Consider the following 22,949-nt stretch of genomic DNA (forward strand, 5'->3'; position numbering starts at 1 on the left):
CCTGATTTGAGGATGCTTTGCACACAGGCTGGTTCTGAAGAAGCAACGGGGCTTGTGATGAGGGGTCCTGCATCTTTGTTTTGGATATAATGGTGAGGGGCTAGCGATGTGAGGGCCTGCGTCGGGTGCATTGTGCAGCAACGGCTCCAATGAGGCTGCAACAGAAATGCAAAGTCCTTGCGGCTGGAAAGTTCATGCAGCTGAAGCGATGCATTGGTTCTGCTTGGGATTGGGCAGCGCTGGTCCTGCTGGGTACACAGATGGGCTAGCAGACCACCTTCCGGCCCACATCCAAGGGTCCCCAGGGCTGGAGTGGCACAAGCTGGCAGGGGAACTTACAGTTGCAGAGTCCAGGTGCTTGTTACAAGAGACTAGCCTTTGGAGTCACCCTGGTGGTCCAGGGTACAGGTTGCTGGTCAAGTTCTTCTCAGCCAGGCAAGAGGGCAGTAGGGCAGTAGTGCAGCAGTCCAGGAGAGTGGCAGTCCTTTCAGCAGCACAGCAGCCGTTCTTCCTAGCAGATTCTTCCACAGATCCCTAAGGGTACTGAAGAGTTGGAGTCTGAGGTCCAATATTTATACCTTGTGCCTTCTTTGAAGTGGGAGAAACTTCTAAAGAAAGGATTCCCGTTGAGGTGCTCAGTTTCCTGCCTCCCATACTATGGCTCCAGTCTAATTACATCCTGCAACAAAAGCATGCTAGACATATCCAAAGGGGCTTGAACTTAGGGCACACATGCTGAGAACAAAACCATGACCAGGGCACTGAGGGGTTGTAGGAAGTTGGCTCTGTATGTGCTATTTCAAAGTAAGGAATAGCATGCACAGAGTCCAAGGGTTCCCCTTAGAGGTAAGATAGTGGCAAAAAGAGATAATACTAATGCTCTATTTTGTGGTAGTGTGGTCGAGCAGTAGGCTTATCAAAGGAGTAGTGTTAAGCATTTGTTGTACATACACACAGGCAATAAATGAGGAACACACACTCAGAGACAAATCCAGCCAATAGGTTTTGTTATTGAAAAATATATTTTCTTAGTTTATTTTAAGAACCACAGGTTCAAAATCTACATGTAATATCTCATTTGAAAGGTATTGCAGGTAAGTACTTTAGGAACTTTGAATCATTACATTAGCATGTATACTTTTCACATAAAACACAATAAGCTGTTTTAAAAGTGGACACTTAGTGCAATTTTCACAGTTCCTGGGGGAGGTAAAGTAATGTTAGTTTTAACAGGTAAGTAAGTCACTTACAGGTTTCAGTTTTGGGTCCAAGGTAGCCCACCGTTGGGGGTTCAGAGCAACCCCAAAGTTATCACATCAGCAGCTCAGGGCCGGCCATGTGCAAAGGTCAAAGAGGTGCCCAAACCACATAGGCTTCAATGGAGAAAAGGGGGTGCCCCGGTTCCAGTCTGCCAGCAGGTAAGTACCCACGTCTTCGGAGGGCAGACCAGGGGGGTTTTGTAGGGCACCGGGGGGGACCCAAGTTCACACAAAAAGTACACCCTCAGCGGCACTGGGGCGGCCGGGTGCAGTGTAGAAACAAGCGTCGGGTTTTCAATGTAAATCAAAGAGAGACCAAGGGATCTCTTCAGCGTTGCAGGCAGGCAAGGGGGGGGCTCCTCGGGGTAGCCACCACCTGGACAAGGGAGAGGGCTTCCTGGGGGTCACTCCTGCACAGGAGTTCCGTTCCTTTAGGTGCTGGGGGCTGCGGGTGCAGGGTCTTTTCCAGCCGTCGGGAAATGGAGTTCAGGCAGTCGCGGTCAAGGGGAGCCTCGGGATTCCCTCTGCAGGCGTCGCTGTGGGGGCTCAGGGGGGCCAACTTTGGTTACTCACAGTCTCGGAGTCGCCGGAGGGTCCTCCCTGAGGTGTTGGTTCTCCACCAGTCGAGTCGGGGTCGCCGGGTGCAGTGTTGCAAGTCTCACGCTTCTTGCGGGGTGTTGCAGGGGTCTTAAAATCTGCTCCTTGAAACAAAGTTGCAGTTCTTTTGGAGCAGTGCCGCTGTCCTCGGGAGTTTCTTGTCTTTCTTGAAGCAGGGCAGTCCTCAGAGGATTCAGAGGTCGCTGGTCCCTTGGAAAGCGTCGCTGGAGCAGGTTTCTTTGGAAGGCAGGAGACAGGCCGGTAGGACTGGGGCCAAAGCAGTTGGTGTCTTCTGTTCTTCCTCTGCAGGGTTTTTTCAGCTCAGCAGTCTTCTTCTTCTTGTAGTTTCAGGAATCTAAATTCTTAGGTTCAGGGAAGCCCTTAAATACTAAATTTAAGGGCGTGTTTAGGTCTGGGGGGTTAGTAGCCAATGGCTACTAGCCCTGAGGGTGGGTACACCCTCTTTGTGCCTCCTCCCAAGGGGAGGGGGTCACATCCCTAATCCTATTGGGGAATCCTCCATCTGCAAGATGGAGGATTTCTAAAAGTTAGAGTCACTTCAGCTCAGGACACCTTAGGGGCTGTCCTGACTGGCCAGTGACTCCTCCTTGTTATTCTCATTATTTTCTCCGGCCTTGCCGCCAAAAGTGGGGGCCGTGGCCGGAGGGGGCGGGCAACTCCACTAGCTGGAGTGTCCTGCGGTGCTGGCACAAAGGGGTGAGCCTTTGAGGCTCACCGCCAGGTGTGACAGCTCCTGCCTGGGGGAGGTGTTAGCATCTCCACCCAGTGCAGGCTTTGTTACTGGCCTCAGAGTGACAAAGGCACTCTCCCCATGGGGCCAGCAACATGTCTCGGTTGTGGCAGGCTGCTGGAACCAGTCAGCCTACACAGATAGTCGGTTAAGAATTCAGGGGGCACCTCTAAGGTGCCCTCTGGGGTGTATTTTACAATAAAATGTACACTGGCATCAGTGTGCATTTATTGTGCTGAGAAGTTTGATACCAAACTTCCCAGTTTTCAGTGTAGCCATTATAGCAGGCCTCAGCACACTTTCAATTCAAAACATAGCATCAGCAAAGGCAAAAAGTCAGGGGGTAACCATGCCAAGGAGGCATTTCCTTACAGGGGTTCTGTCCCAATGTATTTTGGGAAAAGTTGAAGTTCATGCCCAACAAACTCTGAGATGCAATGTCTAGCCAAGGATAGGACCTGTGCCCAGATCGTATTGAGTCTGACAATGCCATATGCAGTTTGCTCTGAGGAAAGTGGTGTTCACCACAAGGCATGGCTAAAGGTCAGGCTTAACATTCTGAGATTATCAAGCACAGCAAAATGTTGGACCCAGTGGCGGCTTACCAAAGTGGTTCATGTAAGACTCTAATCCTTTGTGTAAAGACAGAACAAAGCCTACTCTGGTATATGTGGGGCTGTGTCTAGCTCCGCCCCTGTGGCCCTCCATCCTGCCATTGATGGCTCATCTAGGCACACCTAAGTTATCTCTTGTGTGTCACTGTCTGTGAGGACTATACACTGACAGCGTCACCTAATCATGTGACCCAGGGACAAGCTACAGGCACTAAATGGCTTAGGCAGGAAAATGTCAACTTTCTAAAAGTGGTGTTTTCAAAAATTTAATTTAAAATCTGACTTTACCATAAAAGAGGTTTTCTCATTACAATTCCAAAGATACCAAACAGGAACTGTTCACATATTCCCATTCTAAAACTGCACAACAGGTTGCAATGGCAGGCCTGACATGTTTGCAGGGTTACTTAAGTGGGTGGCACAGAAGGTGCTGCAGGTGCATTAGTACCATTTTAATTTGCAGGCCCCAGGTACATGTAGTACTACTTTACTAGGGGTAATCTTGGTGCAGATTTCGATGAGGGATGCAGACAGGCCAGTGGACTTCGTACCAGGTCAACTGCTTCTTTTCTACTCTTCTGCTGTTGCGGCTCCCCGGTGTCCTTGGTCTTCTTAGGTTGCCAAAATCTGATTCTCTGGTCCCAGGGGCTCCCCTAAATACTGAATTTAGGGGCATTAGGGGTGTGGAGGGTAGTAGCCAATGGGCTACTGACCCTTGGGGTCACTACACCCCCTATATAACCACTTTCTGTGTGAAATGGGCTGTCCCTGAATTCCTAGGCATGCCATCTCAAAGGAAAACTATGTCCACCTCGCAGTTGCCCACCTTAGGGGTGGTACTAGCATGGAAGTGGTATGCCTACCGGACTAGCTAATTTTCCCGCCTGTCCAAATGCCAAATTCATGCTAGACGGGGTTGGATGGGTTGCCTCCTCTCCTGTGAGAGGAGCCAGATTCTCATTTCAAAGGCAGCATTCTATGGGAGGGGGTGTCATACCCTCTTCTAGACAGGCTTTTGTTCTGGGCCTCCTGAGAGCAAAAGGCTCTCACCCTAGAGGGCCAGTACCCTGTCTTGGTTGACAGGCTGGCAGAAGCTGGTCAGCGAGCACACCAGAGGCCGGTAGGGCTTCAGGGGCACCTCTAAAGTGCCCTCTGGGTGCATGTATTGGTAAATTGAACACTGGCATCAGTATGGGTTCAACAATACCAGATGATACCAAACATCCCTATCTTCAGTGAAGCCATAATGTAGCTGGGGAACTCGTATTGACCAGTGTCCAGCACATGCATTTAAAATGGCTTCCCTGGTCACTTACTATGTCTGAGGATTGATAAACACATAGCGGGGCATATCTGCTCGTGCAGCCATGCTCTCATATGTAATATAATGCACCCTGCCTTAGAGCTGTAAGGACTGCTAGAGGGGTGACATATATTGCATGTAGTGTTAGGGGACATGGCACTTGTGTGTTCACTTTTGTCTGCACCAAGACTTGCAGCCTGTGATGTGCTTGGTGAGGTATCCCTTGGGGTGGCACAATTCATGCTGCAGCCCTTAGGGACCCTCATTAGCACCTCGGGCCCTAGATACCAGGGGTACCATTTACTAGGGACTTACAGAGGGTGCTAAAGGATTTGTCAATTGGGGAAACAATTGTACAGTTTAGGGGAAGAGATCTGGCACTGGAGACCTGGTTAGCAGGAACTCACTGCACATTCAGTCAAAATCATATCAGACACCAGGCAAAATGTGGAGGGTAACCATGTCAAAAAGAGGCACTTTCCTACAGCAAATTACAAAGTCATACCTTAAAGGTAAGATCAGTTGGGTAAAAATGTAATATGCCCCGGTATCTGAGTGCACAGTCCCAATACCAGATACCCACTAGTATTCAAAGTTAACAAATTTATTGATAAGAGGAGCACCCTACTTTATAGCGATATAACATACTTGTAGAACAATTTTCATATGAATGAGAACAACATTTATTAGACTTTTACATTCTTAGAGAGTCAGGGCATTATGTCAATATGGTATAACAATAAATCCAATTGACTAGGATTCTCATAATGTCCCAGATCACAATCTGTTGCAGATGCTCCTTATCCAATGCCCAAAAGTGATCATATAATGATGTTTGTCTAAAGACAGAAAAAAATATCTTGTGAGTTTTTAAAATCGAAATTCCTGAAACTATTGTAATTCTTTAGTACTGATAAAATATAAAGTCACAGGCAAACCTTAAAGATACCCGTTTTCCCCTAGCAATTTTGGGATTCACCAACCTCTAATCAGGCTTGCAAATGCAATAAAAGTGATTGTCTGTCACTATGTGCAATTGTTTTTCCACTATTATGTAATGGAGGCTGTGCAATTCGTTTATCGATATAAACAATCTCAGGGTAGCATCTATGTGTAGGAACACACCCCATTACCTCTGTGATGGTCAAGGGAAAAACCAGAGGATTGAGAAATAACTTCCTTAAAGAATAAAATTGCTATGCTGTCATAGGTGGATGGTCTATGAAACCCTGTGTATGAGGTTCACAGAGCAATGGAGACGCTAAGCATATGGACAATGATCACATGTTCGTTTGTGAATTCAACTACACAAAAAAAGGGAATGGTTGCAATCAGTGGTGGTTTGTGAGCCACGCTATGCACATAAAAATAAATAAACAAGTAAGTAAAACAAAATCAGTATCCAGATCATGAGCACTGAGGTTACGGAGAAGGGACTTAGACTAGAGTGTTGTCTGAACTTGGGGCCCACTGGGTATGTCCAATATTGTGTGCAGCAAGCTCTGTGAGCAGAACTGAGTAATGAGTGCAGCCAGCAGCCACGCTCACTTGCCTCTGTGGGCTTACAAGGGTATAGGGTGTGACCAAAGCCTGCTAGACATAATCAAAAGGGACAATAAGTGTCCATGCTGAGAACAAAGCAAGGCAAGGGTACTGAGTGTGTTTCCACCCAATGCATTTTGGGAAAGGTTGAAGTTCATGTTCAGCAAACCCCGAGATGCAATGTCTGGCCAAGCCCAGGCCCTGTGCCCAGATCTTACTGAGTCCGACTGGATGATGTATCCCTTACACTCTGAGGAAAGTAGTTGTTTGACGCAAGACATGATCAGACTGGACACTCTGGGATTATCAAGGTGTAGGAGCCTGGCCTGGTGTGTGGTGGGTACCTATGGAACTTACACCTTATACCAGGTCCAGGTATCCCTTATTAGTGTAGTGCAGTCAGTGTCTAGAAGCCAGGCTCTCTAGAGGGAGCTGTGGATGAGCAGCCAAGGCTCATCTAAGAGACATGCAAAGCTCATGCAATATCACTGTAGTCACACAGTACTCGCACACATGAAAGAAAAACACCCAGTGTTACAAAAATAAAGGTACTTTATTTCGTTGACACAAATACTAAAAATACCATAAAGGTTATACTTCCTTAGGAGGTAAGTAATGCACACATTATATACGCTAGTAGGTATAAAAACTGTTAGAAAACAGTGCAATTACTGAAAATCACAATAGAGAGAAATAGGCCTAGGGGGAACACAAACCATATACTAAAAAAATTGAATGGTAAAGTCGGTCCCCCACCTAGGCAAGTATAGTGTGTAGAGGGGAGTACTAGAAAAGCCCAAAAGGTAAGTACCACAACCCACCCCAGCGACCAGGAAAGCAGGAGTAAATCACAGTAAGTTTCCTAAAACACACACAGAGAAGAAAAGAAGAATTATGGGTTTTATCCTTTCATCTGTTTAAGCCATAAGAGAGGTTTGGGGTCTATCTGAATAACAAAGTGAGAACCAAAGAGGTATGGCTTCAGTTTCTTCAAGGCGCAGACCACAGCAAAGGACTTACTCTATGGCTGACCAACTCTTTTCTCTGGGGGTCAACCTTCTGCTAATGAAAGCTACTGGTTGATCCTGGCCCTCTGTATTAAGTTGAGAGATAACTGCCCAACTCCTACCTCTGAAGCATCAGTCTGAACTATGAACTTCTTGTAGTAGTTAGGACTTTTTAGAACAGGAGCACGGCACATGGCCTGTTTGAGTTCCTCAAAAGCTTTCTGACACGTAGCATTTTCTTGGAGGTGAGGTCATTAAGAGGGGCAACAATGGAGCCATAGGTTCTTAATGAACCTCCTGTAATACCCAGTGAGGCCCAAGAAGGCTCTGACCTGGGTTTGAATAATGGGGAGAGGGGTCCAATGCAAGATTGTTTGGATCTTCCCCTGTAGTGGCTGAATCTGTTCTCCACTTACTACGTGTCCCAGATAAACCACATTTCCCCTGCCCTATCTGGCACTTTGAAGCCTTAATAGTGAGTCCTTCCTTTTGCAGAGCCTCTAAAACCTTCCAAAGGTGGACCAGGTAATCATCCCAGGTGGAGCTAAAGGCAGTTATATAATCTAGATATGCTGCAATAAAAGCTGCCAGACCTTGGAGGGCTGTGTTCACCAGCCTCTAAAAAGTGTCAGGTGCATTCTTCAAACTAAATGGCATTCCTGTAAATTGGTAGTGCCCTCCAATGATAGAGAATGCAGTGTTTGGTTTAGCATCTTCTGACAACCTAATTTGCCAATAGCCTGCAATAAGATCAAAAGTGCTAAGATACTTAGCTGATGTCAGTGTATCTATGAGCTAATCTGCCCTGGGGATAGGATGAGCATCAGTTTTGGTTACTGTATTGAGCACTCTATAGTCAATACAAAACCTCATCTCTCTTTTCCCATTCTGAGAGTGTGATTTTTGGGACCAGAACCACTGGGCTAGCCCAGGGTATATCAGAGTGCCCAATGACTCCCAGGGCCAGCATCTTTTGCACTTCTCCTTTGATGCAGTCCCTTACATGGTCAGGCTGCTTGAAGATTTTACTTTTGACAGGTAGGCTGTCCCCTGTATCAATGGTGTGTTCACACTATATGGTTTGTCCAGGTATAAGGGAAAACAGTTCTGAGAACTGCCCTAAGAGATTTCTGCAGTCTTCTTTTTGGGACTCGGAAAGGCAATCTGCTAAGACTACCCCCTCAACTGAGCCATCAGCTGCAGAATTGGAGAAGAGGGTCACTCTCTTCTTCCTGTCCCTCATCAGTGGCCATGAGCAGGGTTAAGTCAGCCCTGTCATAGTAGGGCTTTATGCGGTTCACATGAAGTACCCTCAGGGGACTTCTTGGAGTGCCAAGGTCTACTAAATAAGTGACCTCACCCTTTTTCTCCACTATGATGTGTGGCCCACTCCACTTGTCTTTGAGTGCTCGGGGTGCCACAGGCTCCAAGACCCACACTTTCTGCCTTGGTTGGTACAGTCAGGACAGCCTTCTGGTCATGCCATTGCTTTTGCAATTCTTGGCTTGCCTGAAGGTGCTTACTGGCCTTCTTCATGTATTCAGCTATCCTGGATCTAAGGCCAAGTACATCATTCACCATATCTTGTTTAAGAGGTTTCAGAGGTTGTTCCCAACCCTCTTTCAAAAGAGCAAGTGGACCCTTAACAGGGTGACCAAGGAGGAGTTCAAAGGGGCTGTAGCCCACTCCTTTCTAGGGTACCTCCCTGTAGGCAAAGAGAAGACATGGTAACAGGACACCCCATCTCTTCCTGAGTTTTTCCAGAGAGTCCCATAATCATGCCTGAGTGTTTTGTTAAAACGTTCAACCAATCCATTTGTTTGGAGATGGTAAGGAGTGGTGAATTGATAAGTTACCCCACACATTTTCCACATAGCTTTTAATAATGCAGACATGAAGTTACTACCTGGGTCTGATACAACCTCTTTTGGAAAACCCACCCTGGAAAAGATTCCCAGGAGGGCCTTGGCCACTTCACGAGCTGTAGTAGTTGTAAGAGGTATGGCTTCTGGATACCTGGTGGCATAGTCCAACACCACCTGAATACATCTATTCCCAGAAGCTGTGGGAGGGTCACGGGGGCCAACAAGGTCAACCCCCACTCTTTCAAAGGGTACCCCAAGCACTGGAAGTGGAATTAAGGGGGCCTTTGGGGTGACACCCATCTTGCCACTGGATTGACAGGTGACACAGGAGCGACAAAACTCCTTTGTGTCTTCTGACATATGGGGCCAGCGAAAGTGAGGGACCAGTCTGTCCCAAGTTTTGCTTTGCCCCTGGTGATCATCAAGTGGAATGTCATGGACGAAGGTCAACAAAAACTCTGTGTATTGCAGGGGGATTACCAAACTTCTGGTGGCACCAGGTTTGGGTTCCCTAGGTTCTGAATACAGAACTTTGTTTTCCCAGTCCATCTGGTGGGTGCCACTGACATCCCCAGCTTCCTGTTTGACAGCCTGGTGCCTCAAACCTCCAAATGTGAGACAAGTCTGAAGAGCCACACTTAACTCCTCCCTGGCAGGCCCCCCTGGACCTAAGAGATGAGCTGTGTCAGCTTGAAGTTCTTCAGGTGTAGGTTCTGTCCAAGGAGTAGATTCCTCCTCTTCAAAGGGGGAATCATCAGTGGAGGGAAGGATTGGGGATAATTTCTTACCCTTTCTACCCATCCTTTTGGGAAGCACTTGGTCCGCAGTTTCAGGATCCAAGTTTCTCTGTTCTCTTTGCTTCTTGGCCTGAGCCCTTGTTAAAGCAAAGATATGCCAAGGAATGCCCAGCATGGCTGCATGGGCCTCCAACTCTACTTCAGCCCAAGCTGAAGTCTCCAAGTCATTCCCTAGTAGACACTCTACAGGTAGGTCTGTGGACACTACAACTTTTTAGGACCAGTAAAGCCCCCCAGCTGAGATCAACAAGAGCCACGGGGTGGCTCACAGTACTGCTGTGGGCGTCAGTCACTTGTTACTGCTGACCAAGTAGGTGTTGTTCAGGGGACACCAGTTTTTCAGTCGCCACTGTGACACTGGCACCTGTGTCCCTGTAGGCTTCAACCAGAACACCATTTATTAGTAGTTGTTGCTTGTGCTTATCCATATTAAGGGGACAAGCAACAAGGGTGGCAAGGTCAATGCCACCATCAGAGATTAAAACAGCCTCAGTAGTTTCCCTAACTAAACCAGCACCCGCTACACTTCCCAGAGTTAGCCCTGCTACACCCTTGGATGGACTTTTGGTAGTATTAGTCTTTCCACCACTACTGCTATTGCTATGGGCACTAGTTGTAGGAGTGGGGGGTAGTAGTGGTGGGAGGTTTGGCGCTTTTCGTAGGACAGGAGCTGTCTCCTGCCCTTTGTTTCTACAAATATAGCACCAAGGCATTTTGTTCTGATTATTTTGGGAAGAGGATAAAGACCCACCCCAGAAGAATTTTGTGCGCCTGATGAAGACTCTTTCTCATCTTTGTCATGTGACTTACCACCTTCCTTCTTATCTTTGTCACCCGTATATAAATCAAATCAAATCATTAACATTTATAAAGCGCGCTACTCACCCGTGCGGGTCTCAAGGCGCTAGGGGAAAGGGGGGGGGTTACTGCTGCTCGAAAAGCCAGGTTTTTAGGAGTCTCCGGAATGCGGAGTGGTCCTGGGTGGTCCTGAGGCTGGTGGGGAGGGAGTTCCAGGTCTTGGCTGCCAGGAAGGAGAAAGACCTCCCACCCGCCGTGGAGCGGCGGATGCGTGGGACGGCAGCGAGCGCGAGGCCAGAGGAACGGATGAGGCGGGTGGGGACGTAGAAGCTGAGGCGTCGGTTGAGGTATTCCGGTCCCTTGTTGTGGAGGGCTTTGTGTGCGTGGGTGAGAAGTCGAAAGGTGATCCTTTTGCTGACTGGGAGCCAATGCAGGTGTCTCAGGTGTGCGGAGATGTGGCTGTTGCGGGGTACGTCGAGGATGAGGCGGGCCGAGGCGTTTTGAATGTGTTGCAGGCGATTTTGGAGTTTGGCGGTGGTCCCAGCGTAGAGGGTGTTGCCGTAGTCCAGGCGGCTCGTGACGAGGGCGTGGGTCACGGTTTTTCTAGTGTCGGTGGGGATCCAGCGGAAGATCTTGCGGAGCATGCGGAGGGTGAGGAAGCAGGCGGAGGACACAGCGTTGACTTGCTTGGTCATGGTGAGAAGGGAGTCCAAGATGAAGCCGAGGTTGCGGGCGTGATCTGTGGGGGTCGGTGCGGTGCCGAGGGCCACCAGGAGTCGTCCCAGGCGGACGGGGTGTTGCCGAGGATGAGGACTTCCGTTTTGTCAGAGTTCAGCTTTAGGCGGCTGAGCCTCATCCAATCTGCGACGTCCTTCATCCCCTCTTGTAGGTTGGTCTTGGCGCTGGCGGGGTCCTTGGTGAGGGAGAGTATAAGTTGGGTGTCGTCGGCGTAGGAGGTGATGATGATGTCGTGCTTGCGTACGATGTTGGCGAGGGGGCCCATGTAGACATTGAAGAGTGTCGGGCTGAGCGATGAGCCTTGAGGTACGCCGCAGATGATCTTGGTGGGGTCTGAGCAAAACGGTGGGAGGTAAACTCTTTGGGAATGGTTTGAGAGGAAGGAGGCGATCCAGTCCAGGGCCTGGCCTTGGATCCCGGTGGAGCGGAGGCGGGTGATTAGGGTGCGGTGACAGACGGTGTCGAAGGCAGCCGAGAGGTCGAGGAGGATGAGGGCGACTGTTTCACCGTTGTCCATCAGGGTTCTGATGTCGTCTGTGACTGAGATGAGGGCTGTTTCCGTGCTGTGGTTGGTTCGGAATCCGGTTTGTGAAGGGTCGAGCAGGTTGTTGTTTTCCAGGAAGGTGGTCAGCTGTTTGTTGACGGTCTTCTCTATTACCTTGGCTGGGAAAGGCAGGAGAGAGATGGGGCGGAAGTTTTTCAGGTCGCTCGGGTCAGCTGTAGGTTTCTTTAGGAGGGCGTTGTCTTCGGCGTGTTTCCAACATTCGCGGAAGGTAGCAGGAGAAAAAGAAGAGTTGATGACGGCCTGGAGGTGCGGGGCGATGATGTCGTCGGCTTTATTAAAGATGAAGTGAGGGCAGGGGTCCGAAGGGGCGCCGGAGTGGATAGAGTTCATGATGGATTTGGTTTCTTCAGTGTTGATGTGGGTCCAGTTGTTGAGGGTGAAGGCCGGGGGTGCGGGTTCGGTGATGTTTGGTTGGGTCTGGTGTCCGAAGCGGTCGTGGAGGTCGCTGATCTTGCGATGGAAGAAGGTGGCGAGGGATTCGCACAAATCCTGTGAGGGCGTGACGGTGTTGGCGTTGGGGTTGGAGAACTCCTTGACGATGCTGAAAAGTTCTCTGCTGTTGTGGCTGTTTTTGTCCAGTCTGTCGGTGAAAAAGTTCCATTTGGCAGCGCGGATCAGGTGGTGGTGTTCGCGGGTAGCGTTCTTGAGGGCAGTCATGTTGTCAGCGGTGTGGTCCTTGCGCCAGGCCTTCTCGAGGGTGCGACAAGTTTTCTTTGATTCTTTGAGGGAGTCAGAGAGCCAGAGAGGTTTTTTGGTGTTGGTCTGTCGATGCGTGCGTTTGAGGGGAGCAAGGTTTTCTGCGCAGTTGGAGATCCAGTTTGTGAGGCTCAGGGCTGCGTCGTTGGGGTCGGTGGTGAGGGTGGGTTGGTTGGCGGCGAGTGCGGAGAAGAGTTGCTCTTCGGGGATCTTGTTCCACTGTCGACGAGGGATGGGTTGAGTGCGAAGGTGGCGGGTCTCGCGTCGGAATGTGAAGTGGACACAGATGTGGTCGGTCCAGTGTAGAGCAGAGGTGTGGCGGAAGAAGATGTGTTTGCTGGCGGAGAAGATAGGGTCGAGCGTGTGTCCGGCGATGTGGGTGGCGGTGTTTACCAGTTGCTTGAGGCCGAGGTTGGCGAGGTTGTCGAGCAGGGCGGTGGTGTTGGGGTCGTTGTTCTGTTCCAGATGGAAGTTGAGGTCGCCTAGGAGGATGTAGTCCGGCGAGGCGAGGGCGTGCGGGGAGATGAAGTCGGCGATGGCGTCGCTGAAAGGGGCGCGCGGTCCGGGGGGACGGTAGACAAGGGATCCTCTGAGGGTGGTCCTGGGGTCGGTGCAAATTTGAAAAATGCAGATGTTCAGCGGCGAGAGGGGTGTCTTCGGTGGAGGTGGTGACGCTGATGGAGTCTTTGAAGACGATGGCGATACCTCCTCCTACTTGGTTGGTGCGGTCTTTTATGGAGATCTTGTAGCCTTCGGGGATGGCAGTGGCGATGTCTGGAGCTGATGAGGCGTTCATCCAGGTTTCCGTGATGAAGGCGACGTCCGGAGCTGTGGAGTCCAGGAGGTCCCAGAGTTCAACGGCGTGCTTGTGGACAGAGCGAGCGTTGACCATGATGCACTTGAGGTGGTTGATGGCGTGTGGGCTGGTGGTCGTGGTAGTTGCGTGGTGGAAGATGCGTTTGCAGGAGTTACAGGCGAAGAGTCCATGGGTGCGCTTGGAAGCAAGTGTTGGAGCGCCCGGGGTTGAGGGCGTGGAGGGTGGTGGGGTCGTAGCGGGTCAGTGGGGTAGGGGAGGGCTGGGGACCAGGGGTCGTGGCGCTGGGCGCGGGCCAGGCGCAGACGGGCACAGACGGACTTGCCTCTGGCGTGCCAGTGGCGCACTCGCGCAGCGGCTGCCATAAGAGGGAGGGGTCAGCTGGGGGCGAATGGGAGCTGGGGGGCGGGGGCGTGCAGGAGGTCGCGGCGGGAAAGCGCGAGGGAGGGGGCGACAGGTAGAGTGAGAAGAGCTGGGGGAGGGGGGTTTAAGGGTGGAGGGGGGGTGAGTGTTAGAGTTTTAGGAGAATAGGGAGCTAGATAGGAGTAGGGTTGAAAAGATAGGGGAAGGGGGGTGGTAGAGGTGGGTGAGGGTGAGAGGTAGAGTGAGAGGATAGGGAGATAGGTAACAGAGGGGGTGTCGGGACGGGGGAGAGATAGGGAAATAGATAGGTGGAGAGATAGAAAAATAGGTAGATAGGAGGAGGGGGTGAGTGAGGGAGTTAGGTGGAGAGATAGGTAGAGGAGTGAGGGAGGCAGGTAGCGAAAGGGTAGATGTGGGCGATAGTGAGAGATAGGTGGAGAGATAGAGGGGGGTGAGGCAGGAGCAGGAGGGCAGAGACAGGGGCGGGAAGAGACAGGAGTCGGAGAGGACCGAAGAACAGAAGAAGCGAAGAACACAGAAGAAGCGAAGAACACAGAAGAAGCGAAGAACAGAAGAAGCGAAGAACACAGAAGAACAGAAGAGAAGAACACAGAAGACCGTAAGAACACAGAAGAACCGAAGAACACAGAAGAACAGAAGGGAAGAACACAGAAGACCGGAAGAACACAGAAGAACCGAAAAACACAGAAGAACAGAAGAGAAGAACACAGAAGACCGGAAGAACACAGAAGAACCGAAGAACACAGAAGAACCGAAGAACACAGAAGAACCGAAGAACACAGAGGAAGATGCAGGGGACGAAGAAGCAGAAGAGCAGACGAACAGAAGATCAACAAAGAAGATACAGAAGACGAAGAGCAGAAGGCAGAAGACCACAGAGCAAGATGAGGAAGAAGAGAGGCGACAGGAGAGGCTGAGGAGCACACAGAAGAAGAGAGAAGACGGGGAGGAGAAGAGTACAGAAGAAGATTGCAGAGGAGGAGCGAGGAGGAAGAGACAGAGAGGAGGAAAAGAAGCAGGAGCAGGAGAGAGGGTGAGTAGCGCGGGGCAGGGCGAGGGGCTGGGAGGTACTTACTGTGAGGTGGGTCTCAGGAACTCAGGAACCTGGAGGAGCGGCAGGGGGAGCGACCTACCCTTGGGTCAAGGGTCGCTACCACTGTCGCGCAGCGGCCGCCATAGGAGGGGGGGAGGGGTCAGCTGGGGGTGAATGGGAGCTGGGGGGCGGGGGCGTGCAGGAGGTCGCGGCGGGAAAACACGAGGGAGGGGGGGGACAGGTAGTGAGAAGAGCTGGGGGAGGGGGGTTTAAGGGTGGAGGGGGGGTGAGTGTTAGAGTTTTAGGAGAATAGGGAGATAGATAGGAGTAGGGTTGAAAAGATAGGGGAGGGGGTGGTAGAGGTGGGTGAGGGTGAAAGGTAGAGTGAGAGGATAGGGAGATAGGTAACAGAGGGGGTGTCAGGACGGGGGGAGAGATAGGGAAATAGATAGGTGGAGAGATAGAAAAATAGGTAGATAGGAGGAGGGGGTGAGTGAGGGAGTTAGGTGGAGAGATAGGTAGAGGAGTGAGGGAGGCAGGTAGAGAAAGGGTAGATGTGGGTGATAGTGAGAGATAGGTGGAGAGATAGAGGGGGGTGAGGCAGGAGCAGGAGGGCAGAGACAGGGGCGGGAAGAGACAGGAGTCGGAGAGGACCGAAGAACAGAAGAAGCGAAGAACACAGAAGAACACAGAAGAACAGAAGAGAAGAACACAGAAGAAGCGAAGAACACAGAAGAACAGAAGAGAAGAACACAGAAGACCGGAAGAACACAGAAGAACAGAAGAGAAGAACACAGAAGAACAGAAGAACATAGAGGAAGATGCAGGGGACGAAGAAGCAGAAGAGCAGACGAACAGAAGATCAACAAAGAAGATACAGAAGACGAAGAGCAGAAGGCAGAAGACCACAGAGCAAGATGCGGAAGAAGAGAGGCGACAGGAGAGGCTGAGGAGCACACAGAAGAAGAGAGAAGATGGGGAGGAGAAGAGTACAGAAGAAGATTGCAGAGGAGGAGCGAGGAGGAAGAGACAGAGAGGAGGAAAAGAAGCAGGGGAGAGGGTGAGTAGCGCGGGGCAGGGCGAGGGGCTGGGAGGTGGGGGGTACTTACTGTGAGGTGGGTCTCAGGAACTCAGGAACCTGGAGGAGCTGGAGGAGCTGCAGCGGCAGGGGGAGCGACCTACCCTTGGGTATAAGCTTTTCTGCTCAGCCTTGTTCTGACCCATTTGTCTGCCTTCTTTCCCAATTCTTGGGGAGAGATCAGATCAAGTATCGGTGCAGCAAATTAGACAGAGTTAGTATTCTCTCAATAGCAAATTATACAAGCCTTCATAGTCAGACACTTTGCTGCCATGCAACAAGCCTTCTAAAGCTTTGACAGAACAGTCCACAAAGTAAACCCAATCTTGTGAGGCCTCTTTTCTGATCTCTCTGAACTTAATTCTGCATTTCTCAGTTGCGAGACCAAAACCATCTAAGAGTACAGTTTTGAGAATTGTGTAATTGTCTGCATCTTCTTCTCTGACAGTGAGAAGTCTACCCCCACACCTTTGTCAGAGAAGGACAACCAGAGGATAGCAGCCCACTGCCCTTGAGGGTCCCTCTGAACTTTACAGGCCCTCTCAAGTGCAGTAAACAATATCATCCCCCACCTTGTATGGGGGAATAATCTTGTGTAATTTTCTGGAATCCAGGGAGTCCTCCCTGACTCTTAAATCCCTGAAACTGGAGTTGCTGCTGCCCCCATGGGGTGCTAACCCAAACCCCTGTCTTTCTCTCTCCAATGCCAAGGCTTCCCTATCTAGGGCTAGCTGTTGCTACTGCAGCCTCAGCCTGGCCTCCTCTAGACTCAGTTTCCTGAGTTCTCTATCTAAAGAGTCATCCCCTGGAGTTATGCAGCGTGATCCCTCAGACACTGAAGTGATGTGAGAGTGAGCTGAGGTGGATCTATCCCTAGTCTTAGTGACCCTTTCCACCTGTCCTCTGGGCATGAAAGGATCCCTACCAGTGTGACCTCCCTTCCCACTACCAGCTATGTTAGTTGGTCTGTTGAGGATGTGGTGATCCTTTGAGAAATACACCCCCATGTCTATAAGGTCATTCTCTACCTCAGTGGGGTTAGGGTCTACTACTTCCTCCTCCTCCTCCTGGCTACCAGCTTGATTTGGTCATCCTGGAGGAGAAGGCCTAAGAGCAGACTCTTGTTAGGGTTCCTCTCCATGCCCAGCTTCCTCTCTGCACATAGCTCATTCGATTCCTTGAAGGTCAGGTTCTCATAGGGAGAATCCATGACCTCAGAACTATGTCCAGCTGCAGACATGGTGTGTGTTAGGATAGTGTAGGATGTACCTAAACTACCTACCTCCTAGTCTCTCAAAAAGAGGTTTAGAGCAAGGGCTATGCCTATACCCTAGTTTGCCTAAACTTTAGAGACTAGATCTCTCCACTAGGTACTATGTATACCTCTAGGTAAGAAGTGGTCTTTCCTGTAGAAAGCACCAGGTGACAGAGTGATAAGACAATTGCCAGTACTTATCCCACTGCTGCACCACAAATGTAGGTGGCTGGCCTGGTGTGTGGCGGGTACCTATGGTACTTACACCTTATAACAGGTCCAGGTATCCCTTATTAGTGTAGTGTAGTCAGTGTGTAGAAGCCAGGCTCTCGAGAGGTAGCTGTGGATGAGCAGCCAAGACGTATCTAGGAGACATGCACAGCTCATGCAATATCACTGCAGCCACACAGTACTAACACACATGAAAGAAAACACCCAGTTACAAAAATACCATAGAGGCTATACTCCCTTAGGAGGCAAGTAATACACAAATTATATACACTAGCATGCAGAAATAGGCATAAAAACAGTTAGAAAGTGCAAGTACTGAAAATCACAATAGAGAGAAATAGGCCTAGGAGGTAGCACAAACCATATACTAAAAAAATGAAATGCGAAAGTCGGTCCTCCACCTAGGTAAGTGTAGTGTGTAGAGGGGAGCAGGGAGTACTAGAAAAGCCCAAAGGTAAGTACCACAACCCACCCCAGTGACCAGGAAAGCAGTAGTAAATCACAGTAAGTTTCCTAGAACACACAGAGAGAAAACAAATAAGAATTATGCAAGAGACTGCAGGACATCAACAGTGGATTCCTGGACCAGGGGACCTGTGGAAGAAGGGGACCAAGTGCAAGAAGCACAGAGGAGTCCAGGAAATGCAGGAGCCCCTACCCACCAGAGTGAAGGTGCAAGAAGTGAGTCTACGTCGCAGAAGAAGAGTCAGCACTGCACCCAAGAAGAGGAAGTTGAGTTCCTGGAGGATGCAAGTGATGTCCCACACCGAAAGGAGTATTGCAGTCGGGTTTGCATCTTCGGATTCCACCAACAAGCCTTGACACACACAAAAATCACTGTTGCCAGAAAGTAGAGCTGCTGGGGACCAGGGAGGACCAGGTTGACTCTACCAAGGGGAGGGCTGGGGGAGGGGGGCAGAGAGATGGATTCAGAGGGGGCCCTCAGCAACACAGAGAGCCCACAGAAGCCCAGCCTTCCCACAAGACGGGGACACGAAGGTCGCGGCAGAGGCCCACGTAGAACTACGACAAAGGCTCCCACGCCGCCGGGGAACCACTCAGGAATCTATGCATCACAGGATGGAGTGCTGGCGGCTGGCGCTTCAAGATGCCTGAAGATCTGGTGAAGAAGTTGCCAATAAGCCTTGGCAGCTGTAAAGGACGCAGTGCACGGGGGTACCGTCCTGCGTGGGCAGGCAAGGGCTTACCTCCACCCAAGTCGGACAAATGGAAGAGAGGACCATCAGGACTACTTCAGATCACCACCCATGATGCAGGATCCACGCAACTCGGCAGGAGAGGGGATGAACGCAGCCAGAAATTGATGCAGTTGGTGCCTGCAGAAGCAGGGGAGTGATTCCTTCGCCCCAAGGGAAATTCCTTCTTCCTTCTGATGCAGGCTGAAGACGGGCTGTCCTCCGAGGATGCACGACCGGGGAAATGTTGCTGGAAAGAGCCGCAGATACAATGTTGCAGAAGGCGTCTGGCTTCTTTGTTGCAGCTTGACGGGTCCTAGTGCGTCCAGATGCAGTTTCTTCAGTCAGATGTCGAAGTGGAGGGTGCAGAGAATTCCTGCTGGAGTCTTGCAATCCGAATCTGAGGAACCACCCATGAGAAAGGCTCTAAATAGCCCTGAAAGGGGGACTGAACACCTTGCTGGGTGACCACCTACAAGGAGTGGGCTCTGGCTTCACCTCCTGGCACTGGCCACTCAGATGCTCCTAGATTTCCCTGCCAACCTGGGATCCAAGATGGCAAAACCTAGGGACCCTCTGGAGGAGCTCTGAGCACCACCTCAGGGTGGTGTTGGACAGGGGAGTGGTCCAGGGGAAGGTCCCGTTTCGCGCCAGAACAGGGACTGGGGGTCCCTGAAATGGTATAGACTGGTTTATGCAAGTAGAGCACCAAATGTGCCCTGCAAAGCATTGCCAGTGGCATAGGGAGGCTACACCTTCCCAGCCTGTAAAACCTATTTCCAAAGGGAGAGGGTGTAACACTTCTCTCCCAAAGAAAATCCTTTGGTCTGCCTTCCTGAGCTTAAGCTTCTCAAGCAACAGGAGGGCAGAAACCTGTCTGAGAGGTGGCAGAAGCTTGGCCTGCCTGGAAACACTCAGAAAGCTGTAATGGCAGTACTGGGAGTCCTCTAAGGAGCCCCAGCGTGCATGGGATCATACAACCAATGCTTGCAAAAGTACTGGGGTATGATTCCAACATGTTCGAACATAGGCATGTTTGGTATCAGAGTTACCATTATGCAGCTGGACATAGGTATTAACCTATGTCCAGTACATGCATAAAATGGCGTCCTCGCACTCATGAAGTGCGGGAAAATGAGCCTGGAGTTTGTGGGGGCACATCTACTAGTGCAGGGGTGCCCTCACACACAGGTACTTTGCACCCTGCCCTCTGGGCTGGAAGGCCTGCCATAGGGGTGACTTATAAGTTACCTGGTGCAGTGAAAATTGGCAGCGGAAAAGGTGCTTGCACCTTTTCACACAGGCTGCAATAGCAGTCCTGCAGAACCCTTTGCTTGGGCTCACTATGGGTGGCAAAATATATGCTGCAGCCCATAAGGATCCCCTGGAACTCCAATGCCCTGGGTACCTAGGTACCATATACTAGGGACTTATAATGGGACACCAATGTGCCAATTGCGGATGAAATACAGAGTTTTGGGAGAAAGAGCATAATCGCTGGGGTCCTTGTTAGCAGGATCCCAGGGAACACAGTCAACAATACTGACATCAGGCAGAAAAAGGGGGTAACCATGCCAAGAAAGAGGTTACTTTCCTACACATGGTGGCTTACCAAAGTGCTTCACTTAAGACACTGATGCCAACGGCAATATGGTATGAAGTTGCGAGTGATTTCAGTGTCATCTGCCATAGTGGGGTCATGAAAAGTGTGTGATACGGGGCATTTAAGGTAATCGCTTGTCAAGTAGGCGGGCGCGTGGTACTCTGGTTGTGAGATGGTACAATGGGTGCTGTAAGCCCCTATGAAATCATGGTGCCATATACCGAAGGGTGATTGCTTACCACCTGAACATACAATTAGAAAATAATGCATTAAGTGCTGCAATACCCTCACTGCACAGGATGTTGATAACGTGACATCTCACACACATACTAGGCATAAAATAGGTATTGTCCACAGGACAATTGTGTCTTCCGTTATTGTATTACGTGGGGGATGAGATAACGGGGTGGTTCTTCCTCTTTTTAAGTTTCTTTATATTTGGATGTTACACATTGCATTGTTAGTCACTGCCGGGGAACTCGGGTCTCCTCTTGATGGTGGCCCTCCATGTTGTACTTTTGCTAAATGAAAGAGGATATGCTCCTGGTGGCTCAAATCAGATGTCGGTTTTGAGTGTTGCATATGAAAAACGAATAAAGAGATTTACACAAAAAAAAGGTAATCACTTATCATAACTGTAGAATGATGGTGGTTATTACGTTTTTAATTGTAACCATAACATCACTTGAAATTTAAGTTTTTAAAGGAGGCTTTTATTTTGTGGACTGCACACTACTTAAAATGCAACAAAAGAACCTTAACATCCATTTACCAAAGTTTTAAGTGAAATAATTACCTTTTTTGACAATTTAGGAAGACCCTATCTTTGCCCTCTTTCCCCCACAGCCAATTTACGAACTGCTAAAAGGATTAGAATCTTCTCTTCAAAATAAATATAATGGCGGTTAATAATTCAACCGTAGCCCACTTTGTGTGCGTCTCTATGACCACCAGGCCCAGATTCCCTCCTATTCATCCACAAGCACCAGCCCTTCAGTTACAATAGTTTTTACACTATGTTGCCTATGTAAGCCCAGCATATACTTCTGGATGGTAGCCAGGCAGGAGTGGAGAAGGGGTGAGATGAAGCACTCCAGTACTTAAATGAAGATGGGGAGGCTTTCTTTACTCTTTTGTCCTGCTTTCTCACGGTTGATATAATCTACTGACTGTGCCACTGAGCTACATTTTTTTGTGAGATGGAAGTAATTCAACAACATAAAATGAAGACAATCTTTTCAAAGCCATTAGCAAACAATCAATATTGCTTTTACTACTATGCAATTGAGCTTACATATGTGTCACCTGAGCTGCATTTAGTGGATGTCACCCTCTTTTAAGTTGCATTCACCCAACTAAGAAACAAATACCCTCTTAGATCATATTCTAAGTTAAACTTACAGCCAACCTCCCTGGGCGACCTGTGCTCAACCCAGTGGGCGAACAGCACCCAACACTATGTAAGTGGCCAACTTCCCCACTAAGCACGACTTTGCCTGTGCGCAGCGGTGGACTAGCTGCAGGGCATGGCTTAACGCCCACCCATCCACAAGCAGCCAATGCCCTCTGTGCACATCCTATAGTCTGCACAATAGAGGTTGGCCACAGGGGGCATGTGGATACAAAACATGTGCTGAGCAACATGAAAACACCATCCCAAGAACCACCTCCATCATTTCCCATGTGGCTTCAAACCTTCTTTTGGACCCAGAGAGAGACAGCCGAACTCCATACTGACACTGGATAGTCTCCATTTCGCTTTTGTCGCCTCACTGTGGCATATCTTCCTTTATGTTAGGAGGTGGTGCTGGAGGTAATGCTTACCCCTTAGCATGGTCCAGGAACATGGAGGAGATACTTCAAATGTGCTCGTGCTAGCTGGCTTTTAGCAAAGGAAAGGCTGCAAGTAATCATAGAGCTCTGGCACATTCTAAACTGAAGGTGTTTGCCAAGGACATACTGTGTAGCACAGGGCTGATAATGAACTATGATTCCACCTAGCCATGAACGCTTGCATGTCCCGGAGAGATGGCAGCCATCTTTGATTATTGGGTATAATACTGCTTGTGGTTCAACAAGTAATTTGGTAGGCAATCGTGCTACAATATTGCTGCAGCCAGGACATTCCTACATGGATTGCTAATTTTCCCACAAAGACCCCCTGCTTTCTAAAGGATTGTTTTGAATGGGCAATTGGGTTACTGAAAAGTATCCTGGAGTCGTATTATTGAGTAGGATGAACTCTGAACTTCTCTCGCAAACATTTCTCTTAACCGTTTAGACTAGGATTATATTCTAATAGGGTTACCATTCGAAGAAACCGGGAGAACTCTTAAAAGTGGATTATTGCACATGTATTTACAAATTTCATCTACGTGGTATTGAAGTTTTAATAAGCATTTACAATTGCTACAATCAGGGAACAACAGGATATTAACAGTATTACTCGGCAGTACTACTGTCATCAAGTAGAAACTATACCTCATCTTCCGCAAGAGTGTGTGGTGACAAATCTGGATGAAGATATTTAAAGCAAAGCGATAAATATTAACCAGCATGTATATCTGACATACATATTTTTGTTAGCTCTAGTTTTCAGGATTTAGCAGTCTCATATTTAAGTACAGAGTTGGTTACGTAGAGATTATGCTCCAGGTATACCGATTCACAATTGATGTTACATTTAGTTATTTAAAAGACAAGTCACCTAAGATATCTCTTTATCTTGTAGGATTCACTACATACAGCAGACCTTATTGGCCAGCTGAAGGCGGAAGTGGTAGAGTCCTTGGTCTCCATTATCTCTATTATGCCATTCTTCTC

General features: G+C 49.4%; 1 protein-coding gene across 3 annotated transcripts in view; it reads right to left on the reverse strand.

Moving 5' to 3' along the window:
• Positions 1-22,949, reverse strand: part of NDC80 (NDC80 kinetochore complex component) — a 131,639-nt gene that overhangs the window by 92,838 nt on the left and 15,852 nt on the right. The window lies entirely within an intron of this gene.

Source organism: Pleurodeles waltl, chromosome 8, assembly GCF_031143425.1.
Source record: "Pleurodeles waltl isolate 20211129_DDA chromosome 8, aPleWal1.hap1.20221129, whole genome shotgun sequence".
NCBI classification, from domain to species: Eukaryota; Metazoa; Chordata; class Amphibia; order Caudata; family Salamandridae; genus Pleurodeles; species Pleurodeles waltl.